This window comes from Mesocricetus auratus, unplaced genomic scaffold, assembly GCF_017639785.1.
Source record: "Mesocricetus auratus isolate SY011 unplaced genomic scaffold, BCM_Maur_2.0 Super-Scaffold_2245, whole genome shotgun sequence".
NCBI lineage: Eukaryota > Metazoa > Chordata > Mammalia > Rodentia > Cricetidae > Mesocricetus > Mesocricetus auratus.
Genome location: NW_024429180.1, coordinates 44,326,868 through 44,334,172, shown reverse-complemented (window position 1 = coordinate 44,334,172; position 7,305 = coordinate 44,326,868). Strand labels below are relative to the sequence as shown.

At 46.0% G+C, this 7,305-nt stretch overlaps 1 protein-coding gene across 4 annotated transcripts in view; it reads left to right on the top strand.

Annotated features, from left to right (window-relative positions):
• Positions 1 to 272: 272 nt before the first annotated feature.
• The window catches only part of Enox1 (ecto-NOX disulfide-thiol exchanger 1), a 557,937-nt gene continuing 550,904 nt past the window's right edge, over positions 273 to 7,305 (top strand). For all 4 annotated transcript variants that reach the window (XR_005881833.1, XM_013114092.3, XM_013114091.3 and 1 more), the window contains exon 1: positions 273 to 554. The gene's annotated coding sequence lies outside the window, so the exon portion shown is untranslated. The remainder of the gene's footprint in view (positions 555 to 7,305) is intronic.

Here is a 7,305-nt window from a genome sequence, read left to right as displayed (position 1 = left end):
TCAGTGGCCTAGCGCTCCGCGGTCCCCTGGCCAGCGGGGATCCCGAGCTCGAGCGCGCCAGGCCGCCTTCTCAACTGGCTTCGCCACGGGGCCAGCAGCTCCTCCGGGCGAGACAGGCGGCCCATCCTTCTTCCACTTTACGGATTTCCGGGGGCGACGAATTTTGCCTCGGTCCCTACGAGCATCTCTCAGCTCCGCTCCCCCCGCCCCTCGCGACTCCCCCCACCCCTGGGCGCGCGCGCGCACACTCACTCACACTGGCAGGCGCGCGTGCGCACGCCCGCGCGCCCCGAGCCGCGGAGTCTCCAGCGCCCCTGAGCAGATCCCACTCTCCCGGGCGCTGCTACTCGCACAGGCTTCCAGCCGCCACGGGGCGTCCTCTGTCTGCGGCAGCGGCGGCGGCGCGAGCGGCGGCCGCAGTCTGGCCCCGTCTGGCCGATCTCAGCCCCGGACCGAGTCCGGCAGAAGCGGGATCGGGAGGAGACGCCGAGGCGAGGAGGAGCCGCGCCGCGCCCCGCGCTCGCTCGTCTTGAATCTCCGCACCCTGGCCCCAGGTAAGCGGCTCGGCGGCCCGCAGCATCCCCGGGGCGTCGGGACTCGCAGTCCAGGAGGGGTTCCCTGTCCCGCCCCCGCCGCGGCCCGGGGACCAGGCACCCGGAGGAGTGGGCGAGGGGGGAGGGGAGCGGAGCTGGAGGTGAGGCTGGAAGGCAGCGGTGTGGGGGAGCCCCCTGCGCCCTTCTCCGCCGCTTCCCGGGCTCCCGCACTTTTACGAGCTGGGGGTGCCCGGAGCCCCACACAGCTGTTCTCCGCTCTTTTTGCCGCTGGCGGGCTAGTGTCCCCTCGGGCTCCGCGCCTGCCACGCACCAACCGCCTCCCTTGCACCTTGGACAGCGCACCCCGCGGTTCGCCTGCGGGGGACCGCGCCCGGGACCCCGTCCTGCCCGCGCAGCCCTCCGGTTGTCCCCTTCTTCCCACAGTGTCACCCTCCTGTCTTGTGCAGCATCTCCCTGCCTTGGCTGTCTCCACTCTGGCGCGGGCCAGAAACTTTCCTCCCCGCCCGGTCTGCGCGAGGTACTATTGTTGTTATTTGCGTCTGTCCCTCGCGCCGGGAACTGGACACATGGACAGGTCTTCCTCGGCGGACGATCGCCTGCCTTGCCCAGTCCAAGACGGCACTGGGCAGCTGGACTCGGACACCGGGCGGGTGCCTCGGCAGCTGGACGCCCGCGGGTTCCCAGCCTCTCTGGACACGTGCACTCCTCCCACGGACGCGGCCCCTCCCGGACCACCCCATGTCCTCCCCCTGCACGGCCACGGCCACCCCATAGGTTGGACACCCGGGATCGCGGGCTCTGATTGGCTGATGGCGTAACCCCGCCTCCTTGGAGGGGGGTGGTTCTGGAGTGTTGTGGTTGTCATCCTGCAGCGAGCACATGGGGGATGTGGGGTCGACAGGTGGGGAAGCCCAGCTCTAAGGCATAGGCTTTCCCCAGTGTGTAACCGAACCACCCTCTGCCCTTCACTCTGGACCTTTCGCCTTATTCCCCCTTCCTCAGTCTTCCTCTGTTATAACCTTACACAGTTTAAATTTTTGCTTAGAATCTGTTTGTTCAGTGGTAGCGATTTTTAAAAGTAGCTTTAGAAGAATGCGGGAAACAAGTGCACAGAGTGAGAGGCACCGCAACCTGGACTGAAGATTTGAGTTTGGTCCTTTAGAGGAAGTAATGAAGGGTGCTTAAGGGAGCTGAAGAGGGTGGAGAAAAGAGAAAGGACATTGATTGATGGCAGAGACCCTGGTGCTTAAGAAGCCAAAGAAGAAGGAAGTGGTGGGTGACTTGTAGGTTGAGATGTGAGGTCCCTGTGAGCTCTACTGGGAAGCAGCTGTGTTCTGCTGAAGACCGCTCTCTGGAAAAGTAGTATTTTTGTCTAGCACTTAGGTAGTGATTAACACACTTTGCTTTTGTTTTGCTGGCGTTGCACTTTTGATAGGAGACTTATAGTAATAATGTCTGCCCACATAATGGATATTGATTATTCCGCTTTCTGGTAATATGCAGATTTGCAAATGGTAATGAATTTCATCCCTCTAGAGGGAAGCATTAGTTAAAGTGCTTTTGAAATATCGTGAGAGAAGACGGATGCGCATTGTGTAAAATCCAGAGACTGTCCTGACATTGTGTAGTTCCGTTCCAGAAATGCGTATAAATGACGTTGATTTCTCTTCATTTCAAAGCCTGATTGCCTCTAGCATTGTTGAGCTTTAATTCCTTCAGGCTGTTTTGATGTTGTGTCTACATCTTGCAAATATTGCAATTCTTATCTTTAGTAACCTTGTCAAAGGGAAGCGAGCAGCAACGGTTACAGGGTAACGTTGACAAGTTTCTATTGAGTACACTGTGTGTTATTTTATTTGTAAGCTGGTGAAATATATAAGAGGAACGTAGCATGACTATAATTCCCCAGGGACTCATATCCAAACAAAGTGGAGAATCATGGGAGGCTATTCCAGGGAGAACAATTCAATTATTTTTAAGACAAATAAATTTTAAAGATTCCTATGTGTAAACAGCAACACTAGTTGAATCATCTTTGAAGGCACTGGCAGCACACATTAAGTGAAACGGCATATTTAATATGTGAGATGATCAAAGGAGATGGCAAAGCTTTCCCGTTACTATTATATAGCAGGGAGAAGAGCCTTGCCGTCTGGAGGACTTCGTATTCAAGGAACAGGGGGTGACACATCTGACAAAGCTGAAGTCATTGCTGTTGCAGAGAAAATGATCCTCTTACTGTGTTTTTATTTCTCTAGTTCATGCTCTGATTTTCCTACATGGATTTAGATGCTGGCTGTGGGCCTTCAAAATCTAAATGTGTGTAGACTAGAAAAGAATGTATATAATAGCACAACCATATGTGAAAAATATACATTGATATCTGCATACAGCCATAAATCCATACACATAATGTTAGGGTACACGCAATACTTATATATTTGTCAGCCTTAGAATTTTTGCTTATCTCTTCTTGTCCGAAAGGTGGCCCTGTTTTAAACTGTAAAAGCATTATCACCAGTAGAATTGGCCAATAGATCACAGAAACAGACAATAGTATTTTGTTGCCTGGCAACCACCTACTGTGAATGAAAAACAAAGCAGGGCCAGCTGCCTGCACATCCCAATACTCAGCCTGAAGCCTTTCACATCAGACACACCTATAGTTTCATTTCAGACAGGTGGCCCTATCTCCTTTCTAAACTGTTACTAAGGAATTCTGAATGTTTTGGTTGTAATAAGAATTAGGTGGCTATTGTTGAATGACACGAAGCAGCTAACTTGGATTGCTCTCTTAAGCCTGGTGTAAACAGAAAAACCAAAATGGGAGGGAGGTTTAGACGCTGCTCATTCTCACACTTAGAATCATTAAACATTGTAAGCGCATTTCCACCACCGTCAGGTGCTCTTGGGATGCTATAAAAACTTGAGTTAGGTCTGTGAATAGATGGCAGCCTTTTACTGCTAAAAGGGAAGTGGAGAGCCATGCTCTAGCTCAGCCATTTAATTCTAAGCGTTACTGAGGCACAAGGAGGGGATGCCTTCCTGGGACGTACTTGATTTTCCTTTATTTTCTCCTCAGTATTGTTCCATCTTCATCCTTTATCTACATGGAATTTATAACGGGATTAAATCAGGATACTCAGAATGTACAGTAGTAATTACAGGTAAAGATCATTATGGGCACACAGGGCTACACTGTGGTCTGAGATGCCTTGCTTCAGTCCATGAACCCACCTCTTTCCCAACACTTGGAAGCTCAGTGCCTTGCTACTTGTTTATAGATTTGAACAATCTCTAATCATCTCTTACTCTGTGTGAGAATTTGTGTGTCTGTACTTTCGTGTGTGTGTGTGTCTGTACTTTCGTGTGTGTGTGTGTGTGTGTGTGTGTGTGTGTGTGTGTGTGTGTGTGTACAGGTTCATTCTCATGCACGGACCAGAGGGCGTACTTGGATTAGTTGCATTTGCCTAAGTGCATTCCACTGTATTTTCTTAGACAGACTCTCTTGCTGGCCTCAGGCTTGCTGATTAGGCTAGATTGACTGGCCAGAGAGCCCCAGGGATGATGCACTCGTCTCCACTTCCCCAATGCTAGGATTACAAGGACACACTTTTTTAAAAATTATATGTGATGTTGTTTTTGTTTTTCAACAAATTCAGGTCTTTATGCTTGTGCAGTGAGTAATTTACCAACTGCATTGACAGTCCCAGTGTGTAAAGTTTTGACAGTGATGAGATCAAGATTGTGTTGGTCAGTTTGTCTTTCCCCAAGAGTATGGAAATTACAGTTGATGAGTTACAATAGCTTCCTTTCCTACATCACACATGATGTAGTGTCTTTAGCGAACGTGGAACTGAATGTGCTGTGTCATATTCATTTCAGGGTTCTAGCAAAGCCATCTCTCCAGGGCTTCTGCATGCTGGTAGAAGGTAAGTCTCTACAGGCCTAAGTGGTTGTAGTCTAGATTGTCCTCAAACTCAAAAAACGATTATGAACATACTATTGGTGGTAAACTTAGAGCACTTATGCATGATTCTAGCATTTCTTATAATCTTAGGAAATACATTGCATGCATGATACATTTTGAGGTTCTTTTTTGTGAGTAAAGACTCCGTACTCCCCATTGCCTGTCATCGATGAGAAAAGTAAGCATTTGGCTACAATACAACACCTTCAGTAGTGAAACAAAAGTGGACTGATTGGGGGAGCAATGTAGTGGCAATATTAAGTACCACTGAAGAGACATTCTCACCAGACAGGATGCACTTCAGCAGATTGGTAGGGGGGATAAATTGATTTGTAGCATGTCTAACGTAGCTTTAGAAGCCTGCTATTAATTTGTTCTAGCTAGGAAGATTTTCAAACAATAATAGCTTTTCGGATTTCAAGTGAACCTCACTGGTTTACCCAAATAAAAACATGAAACGTTTTCCACTGTCTGAGTAGTTTGCCCACAATAGGTATTTGTTTTGGCACTTTGGAGATTAATGTAAATTTCAAGGTTATTTAAGAAACAAAAATATGAACCATTTCTAAATGTATTTGTGTAATACAATGTTAAATGTTTGATAGTCATGCATTTAATCTGCTGGGATCTTGGAATTTAGTTCCCCTCTCCTATTTTTCTCATATAAGATAATGTGTTTATTGGTACAAACAAATCGTACACAACACTTAATGTCTTTTACTTTCTCTGTTTATATCCTTGTGATAGAATATAGTTGGAGTCAGTTTGCTTTTTTTATTGTGCTAAAGAGATGGTTTAAATAAAAGATGGTTAGAGTTTCAATTTCCTTATGTCATCTTCCACTCTCAAAATCCATAAACTCTCACCCACCAAAATAGGATTATTACCGAAAACAAACAAGTAAATGCATAAGCAGCATGCCATTGCCACCCTGCAGGCCAGCCAGCCAAGCATCTCTTTCCATTCCTGGAAATGTGTTTACTTCTTTTCATATCTAAATGCATATGAAGTCCAAAGGTCTGTTGGGGGCAAAACTCGTATTTGACTAGAAGATCTGTGCGCTATCGTATTTAAGGTGAAGATGAAATACTCAGATTTTTCAAAATGGGATATCACAGAAAGAATGAAATTCATTCTTTTTGGAAAGTCTGTACAGTTGTTTTGATAATATAACCAACTGTAGCACCCTGAACAGCATTGAAGACCTGCAGCAGAGCATGGTATATAGGAGACACTCCAGATGTGCTCTGTGGGGTTAGTCCATCTTCCCTGCTTCTCTGTGTAATAATGCAAATATTTCAGTTTTTCTCCAAGGAAAAATAGAAGCTTAGAATATGGAGAAGATAGTACTGACATTTTCCAGTAGTCCTTTTTATTAAAAAAATCTGAAATAGTTAACTTAGCCAGTGATATTTTGGAATATACTTCCTGCCGGTGCAAAGAGTCACATAAGGATTATTGATTTTTTCACAAATATAGCCATCCCTAGTATAGAGCAGCTCTTTAAGAGCCACAGCAACATAACAAAGGTTATGGCTGTAAGTCTGGAGGAATACTTTATTTAGTTGGCACTGGAGAGTGAAGTTTGCAAGCTTCGTGTAATTATCCAGACTGGAAAGCAGCCAACGCTTGGTGGCTAGCATCCCAAATGGTGGGGAAATAACCATGGATGAGGCTTTTAGTGACTTCAAGTGACAGAAGTCTCTGCCTTGGTCCCATTTGCAAGGGGGCACCATGTGCATCTAGAAAGTCTCAGAAGCCATTGGGCACATATGGGATAGAGCCCAGAATTACCATTGTGATCCAGATGCTCAGGTTTTATAGCCATTGAGAAGGACCTTTATCCTGATGCATCTTGGTGACGGAGAGTGGGTGAAGACTCTAGCCTACGTTCCAGTTGCTAATGCCTTTGCTTAGGTATTTGTCTCCCACGTAGGGTTTTATTCCTGACTGCATATTGTCAAGTCTTTTATAGCATGTAGATGATAAATGGTTAAAGTAAGGTTGAGTATCCCTGGTTGGAAAATCTATAGTCCACAAGTGGAAATCCACATCTGACATCAAGGGGTGCGGATGAGCTGCTGTCTAGATTGTGGGTGTAATAAAAATACAGGGTAAAGTCTCCTTCAGGCTACATGGATGTAAAACATAACTGAGTTTATGTCTGGGTTGCACCCCTAAGATGTCTCATTATATGTATGTAAATATCCACAAATAAAATTCAAAATACTCATGGTCCCAAATAGTTTGAATGATGTATTTTTAACCTATGCCTCTTTCTGTAGGCATTCCTGACTGCTTTACGTATTAATGATCAGTATACATTTGTCTGGTTCTACTAGTGAAGTTGTACTTACTGTTTTATTAGTTAAGGGCTATTTTTGCTTTCTGATCTAGGAGCACTTGTAATGCCTTATTTGAGATGATTTCTTCAACAAACATTTATTGAGCATTTACTATATGAATGGTGCTATATATGGTCTCACAGTTTATAGACTCCTAATACTTCATCCCGCTATTTGGAGAGAACATTTTTACTTCCAGAAAAGTACACAAATTCATTGTGGTCTTCAGAGGAGTTGACAAGGTCCACCAAAGGTTTTGAACTTTAGAGAGATCAGCCAGCCCATCTCAAATCTGCCTGTTCACAGAGCTCAATGTGACATAGTTGTCACAATACCAGTTTGCAGATCTTACAAAGACCCTCTGGGAATGCAGGGACGGAAACAAAATCAGCTTCGTATTCAGTGTGTCAGACAATCCATGCTTTTGTAAATATAT